Source organism: Clavelina lepadiformis, chromosome 8 (assembly GCF_947623445.1).
Source record: "Clavelina lepadiformis chromosome 8, kaClaLepa1.1, whole genome shotgun sequence".
Taxonomy (NCBI): Eukaryota; Metazoa; Chordata; class Ascidiacea; order Aplousobranchia; family Clavelinidae; genus Clavelina; species Clavelina lepadiformis.
The window spans coordinates 15,758,458-15,764,647 of NC_135247.1; the positions used below are offsets into that span (position 1 = coordinate 15,758,458).

The following is a 6,190-nucleotide window of genomic DNA, read 5'->3' on the forward strand; positions in this document are numbered from 1 at the left end:
TTTGGCGGTTTGGCGGTTTGGCGGTTTGGCGGTTTGGCGGTTTGGCGGTTTGGCAGCATTGGCACTGGCATTGGCGGTTTTTGCCGCAGGGAAAAAGTATATTTCAAACAATTTTTTTGGAAAAGTTGTTTGGCTTCATTCTTAAAACAGCTTACTGCAAAAATGGAAAAAAAATCCGAACTTTACTATAAAAGCTGCAGCTTGTTGGCATGAAAGCATCAATTTCAAACACGGTTTAGAAGTTAAAGTTTGTCTCATCTCCATCAAAGATGGGACATTGGACACTTTCTCGTTTCATTCTGATATTTTCAATCACCAATTATGTTTTGGGTAAGATTATTTTGCTTGCCGTTGTTTGAATACTTATCAAAATATAATATCTTTTATTTTATTATAACATCATTTATTTAAAAAAAGAAAAAAATTTTGTTGTGCCTTTTAATTTTAAACTGTTTACTTAATTCATAATGTTTTACTTAATTCTTATTAAAACGGTTTTCCGTTACATAAGTTGTTAATCTTTTTACTTTTTCTATGTAAACTTTTTAAGACTAGATATAAACGTAATCTGCATTTTTTACGAAAAAATGTCACTATCTAAACAGAAAGTATGCATTTTATACCGTAATTTATTTAATTTCTAATTTATTATTCAAACAGTTTTTAACAGGTGTTTGAAATTTACATAAAAATACCAATTGCGCACGTTATTTAATGATAAATTTTGATAAGTAAATTTCGTAAAATAATATTAACAAAATAATCCTTTTCATACGCAGCATACTGAAGTATGTTTATGAATATTTAAGGTTGTAGCGAAAACCATCGTGCATTTTACCGGCAGAAGCAAGTCGAATCTCCCAATTATCCCAGAAATTATCCAAATAACGCCGATTGTGAATGGAAAATCAATGCACGAGGCTCGAAAAGCATTCGTCTTAGCATTGAAGACTTCTCTACACAATCTCCTGACGATTACCTTGAGGTAGTTTTGCTTGCCTAAGAGCAATAACATTATCTTTGCGATAAAATTTTTGTTGAGGAGTATAAGTTAGAAGTTTCATACTTTTGCCTCTAATTCGAGTTTAAAATTTTTTTGTTCAACCAAACGTTTGGTTATTATGAGTAAATAATATCTGTTTTATTAACAAATAAACCTTATTAAAGATAAAATTATAAACGTTACAGTATAGTGCTGGCAGCTATTCCAAAAGTTGTCAGAACAAATTAAAAGCTATAACCAGGGTTGCCATACCGTCCTTATTTCTAAGATTTGTCCTTCATTTGAAGGTCCGTGTCTTAGAAAATATTTTTGTCCTTTTTTCTAAGAAATGTCCTTATTTTCACTCGCGTCCTTATTTTCGTCTTATTTTTAGGGCAGAGGTTCGTATTTTGGGCATTTTGACACCTTTAGTATACTATTTTGTACCAAAGATATACAAATGACAACATGCAAATAGTATCTCGTTTTTTCATTTTTGGAACATTGATTGCCTTCTCCTGTTGTGCACTGTTTAAGGTAGTATTCTTCTTTAGTTTCCTGTTCGTCCTTATTTTTGAGTTCAGACCGATGGCAACCCTGGTTATAACTCATATGTGATTTAACGTCATAAGATATTTGTGACTTGTGAGCAAGAAACATGCATGTAGAGTGGGTAAAAAATTTTAAAACATTTAAAATGTTTAAACTGTACATAAAATACTTTTAATTTATTTCATAAACCGAAAAGCGTATCTCTGATATGATTTAGCTCTTAGATATATTACCAACCGCAAGAAACACGAGTTTACGCGTATACCACAGGTTGTGATCCACTGATCTATTTCAAATTATAATAATGTACATCTGCCTCTATCTCATTCTGTTACTGTTTGTCACTCTCTCTCTCTCTCTCTCTCTCTCTTTATAAATGTTATATAATAATACTACACTGTTATTTTGTTAAACACTTTAATTAAACACGAAAAGTGAGGCCAAAAAGAAACGCCTAAAATGGTTACATGTTTAAATCGCACATGTTTATTCTGTTTTGTGTTTAAATGTTGTACGTGTTTACTAACTAGGTGTTTATTATCTTTGGTGTTTATGTTTAAATGTTGTACGTGTTTACTAACTAGGTGTTTACTATATTATGCGTATTGTCACTTGGCAGTCAAAATTTCCAAAATAGCGTTTATTAGAGCAGCGCAACAGAAACAAGGCAGGTACAATCACGGGCGCCGGAATTATTTTTGGCAGGGGGCAAAATTCGAAAAAAGGACACTTTTTGAATGTCATTTTGGAAAATAAAGAAAGAAAAGGGGGCGATGGCCTCTCTGCCCTTCCTCTTCCGGCACCCGTGAGTAATAATAATTGCTGCAATAAGTTTAGTGTAAAATCATTACTCATAATGTTCCATGTTCATATTGTTCACATACTTCTCAAAGAAGACGTATTTGGAGGACTTATGATAACCAGACAGACTATTTTTCAAGAGATGAGCTTGTAAAAAACCCAAAATAGGGTAAACCTTTGGGTATTGCAATTGCTAAGCATAATAACAACCGATAAGTTGCATTAAATAGCCTAACACCACCCTCGAATCGTTGTTACATCTGACGTGGATTGAATCAGCAACAATGAATGTTTTCATGGTTCCGGCTTCGTTGTAAGAAACAAGCAAACTTGGCGGTGTTTTCTTTCTGGAGTTTAAAGTAATCCGTAATGCCTAAAAAATTAAAACAAAAATGTCAATGTATACAAATTGTTCTGTAAAGCCACATGTTCTGTAAAGCAACTACAACTCACATTAACAGTCTGCATTGCATGAAAAAGATTTGTTTTGCGGGTCGGTCAAAGTTGTTTTTGTGACCTCAAAAAGAGATTAGTTTTTTCTCTGATGATGGATCCTATGTCAAAAGTTTTGTTAGATTTTTACACTATTAATAATAATGACTCTATTTTTCCCTCAATATATATTAAGTGTCTCAAGATCTGAACACATTATTCCTCAACAAAGCAATAAACTAATACACAAACAACCAAATTAGATTTTTTTTAATTGCTGGATGAATGCTCAGATTGCTCACCTCAGTCTCATGGCATTGCCGCTCAACATTGCTGTCACATTTGTTGTCTAGTGTGGTTAGCATGCTTACGCAAGCCTCTTAAATCGTATTGTAATCAAATTGATAAACGTTTCTGAATTTTTCCTCAATCTGCATAAGTTATCATCATATCAATAACCATGTTGCAGCCTCTAAACATGATCTACAACTGTATTCTCTTAAAAATGCATCAAAATCTAAAACACCTTATCATAGTTTCTTTCAAACACTGACAAAAGGCATTTGTCCTAATAATGAAAAATTTTCAATGATTCCACTAATGCACCCATCTTTACATTAAACTAATTGCTTCTTGGCGAAAGACAGACATTGGTCTTAAATACCTGTTTTAGTAGACCGTATTCCCATTCTGATTCTTCCTTTTCTAAATGTTGTCTAATAACTTCAGTAGCCTTTTTTGTCCATTCTGAATCTACAGTGATTACAAATATAAAACTAAACAATATAGCTTTTAAAACAGTAGTGAGATGTAATTATTATTTAAGCTTTTTGATAAGGTATCAGAATCTTTCTTCTTGGCCTGAGGAACGTCTTTAGAAGACTCGGACTCGGCAATGATTCCTCCACTCTCTGCAGTTTTCCACAAAAACTAAATTTTCATTTGTTTATAAATTGAATTTTATAACGTATTGACCAACCCTGACACTGCTTACCGGGACCAGAAGAGTAAAGGTTAATAATGCCTTACCCAAGAACATTACAAAAGTAGTAACACTGGACATTTGCAATAAGTCCGCATTGTTTGAACCTGGTGCTAAGCCAATCCACCACTGAAGCAACACTTTTTGGCATGCACAGTATATTTTAAAATTAACTCAATATTGTTAATAATATAAATTTCATGTGGATCAAAAATATATAATTCTGCATCACCTGCCAGTCTTTGTAGCTGAAGGAAACCTAATGATGAGGGTTGTTTACTATGTGATGGCACAGGTGGATGGCTTCTCTTCAACATAAGTTTCTAAGCTTTTCCAATAACTTTCTACAGAAAACGCCTGAAGAAACAGCTTAGTATAGACTGTTATAGCCTACTGCGTACAAAAATATTTTATAATGTAGGAAATTTATCATTACAATTATTACAACAATTTTCTTACTACTAAATTATCAAAATCAAATGCTTACCGAAGGCCAATGCCTTGCCCAAGAGCATTAAAACGGTATGGCACCACCGGGTATCGAAAACATGCTATAAGTATAAGGCCTAATTGTTATTGTCTGTAACTCTGTAAACCTTTCTGCCTGCATGGAATATAGGCCTATAGGCCTAGCTTGCAGTAACAAACCTGAACCATACAGCGAAATACGTTACACCAGGCTACCTATATAGGCTACAGAAAATAAACTGTGACAATAAGCTACACTGCTACAGCCCTACGAAACATCATAAAACAATTCGCTGTCTTTATGTAAGCTAATTAGCTGAAAAGAGGATTCAGATTTTAGAGATAGCTTGTAGCTGCCTGAAGGAGGAAATGCGCGCCCACATTTTTGACAATGGTAGAACTTAACATATTATTTCATAAAACTTAAAATAATTTTGAAATGGTAAACTTGCTGAATAAAAAACAAATAAAAACAACAATGGCTTGTTCTAATGTAAAAAAAATACGTTTAATGTAATGTTATGAAAGTTTTTTTATTTTAATATTTTAGATTTTGAGTTATTTAAACATGGAATAAATAGTTATAACCTACTATTTTCAGATACACATTCTACATTATATGAACAAACGTTATTCAGACGTTCCACTAACTGATGGTGAACGCTTGTCATTTACCTTTCAATCAAACGACGAGAAGAGAACGCCCACGTTAGGCCATGCCCGAGTAATTTTAAACTTTGATGGGCAAAGTATGGTAATTGTTTTTTCACCCTCCATTCCTGGGTGAATGGCTTTACTTGAAAACCAATCACAGCCAGTGGCGTAGCCGGAAAAAATTGGGGGGGTCAAATATTTCATGAGATTATAAAGAGAACTATACAAATTGTTGGTTTTAAGACACCGCCACCCGATGTAGAAACCTATAGACACAAAATATGGAGGCGGGGTGGCCAAGGCCCCTTTCACCCCTTTGAAATATAGCCTACAGTAAGGCCTGAACAATACAATTTAGTGTTCAGCCACTCCATACAGGAAAATTTTTAAAACGACTTCAAGTTGCCAACTTTAAACCTAAGAATTGAGTCCGAGATACAAATTTATACTGAACAATAGCTCGTGTAATTGGGTAATGCGAACAAGTCTAAAGCATATAGTACCGAACTGTTTTTGATCGATTCTTTCTAAAGCAACTTAAAGTATAAGATATAATTCAATAAAACTCATCAAAATAAACACATTCCTCCTAAACACCTTTTTGTTTGACACATTTTGTAACCTTTGTGTTATGTGTTTAACATTTAAACGCCTAAAGCGTGGAAAAAGTGTAGAATAGGCATAAATCATTATTAAACGTGTCATGGATTGTGGTGTTTAACCCATAAAGTGTTTAAATTTTGTCAAATTAACAAAATCTATACACTTAAACACATAATTAAACACTTTAACATGTTTAAAGAAGTAAAATTGTGTTTAAATTTTAAACACATGAATGACAGTGTATATAATATAAAATAACATTTATTCTGAATATATCAATTTTTGGCATAAGTGAATTTATATTTTAAGTTGATCTATATAAGTTGTTAATCAACGTATATGTTGAGATTTTTAATTCGATTGTTATCCTCAAAGCAAACCCGTTTTGCCTATACACTTGTCAATAGTTTGTGGTGATAATGCTATGTTGTTTTTGTTTAGGTAATAGATGGATCATTTGTTACAACTTACGATGGCACAGCATTCGTTGCGGTCCCCTACGTCTCAACGAAGAATGAGATTACACTGAGATTTCATTCAAATAACGTTGACACTGACAGAGGCTTTAGAATTTCATATCGCGCAGGTTAAAATGCACTTGTTTATTGAAATATGCAACCTGTTATAATTGGCGAGTTTTTAAACATGTGGTTGATCGTTAACTATAAAGTAACTAACTAACTTCTAACGATTCCAACGTTTGCGTCAATAGTTCC

At 33.2% G+C, this 6,190-nt stretch overlaps 1 long non-coding RNA gene across 2 annotated transcripts; it reads right to left on the bottom strand.

Annotated features, from left to right (window-relative positions):
• Positions 1 to 1,928: 1,928 nt before the first annotated feature.
• Positions 1,929 to 4,468, bottom strand: LOC143469638 (uncharacterized). Of its 2 annotated transcripts, XR_013119168.1 has the most exons (6): positions 4,237 to 4,468; positions 3,982 to 4,106; positions 3,432 to 3,520; positions 3,070 to 3,198; positions 2,789 to 2,889; positions 1,929 to 2,708 (listed from the first exon to the last, which is right to left on the bottom strand). It is a non-coding gene; the product is annotated as an uncharacterized LOC143469638 (long non-coding RNA). The 2 variants fall into 2 exon arrangements; XR_013119167.1 differs by having other exon boundaries at positions 3,982 to 4,457.
• Between the last annotated feature and the right edge of the window lie 1,722 nt (positions 4,469 to 6,190).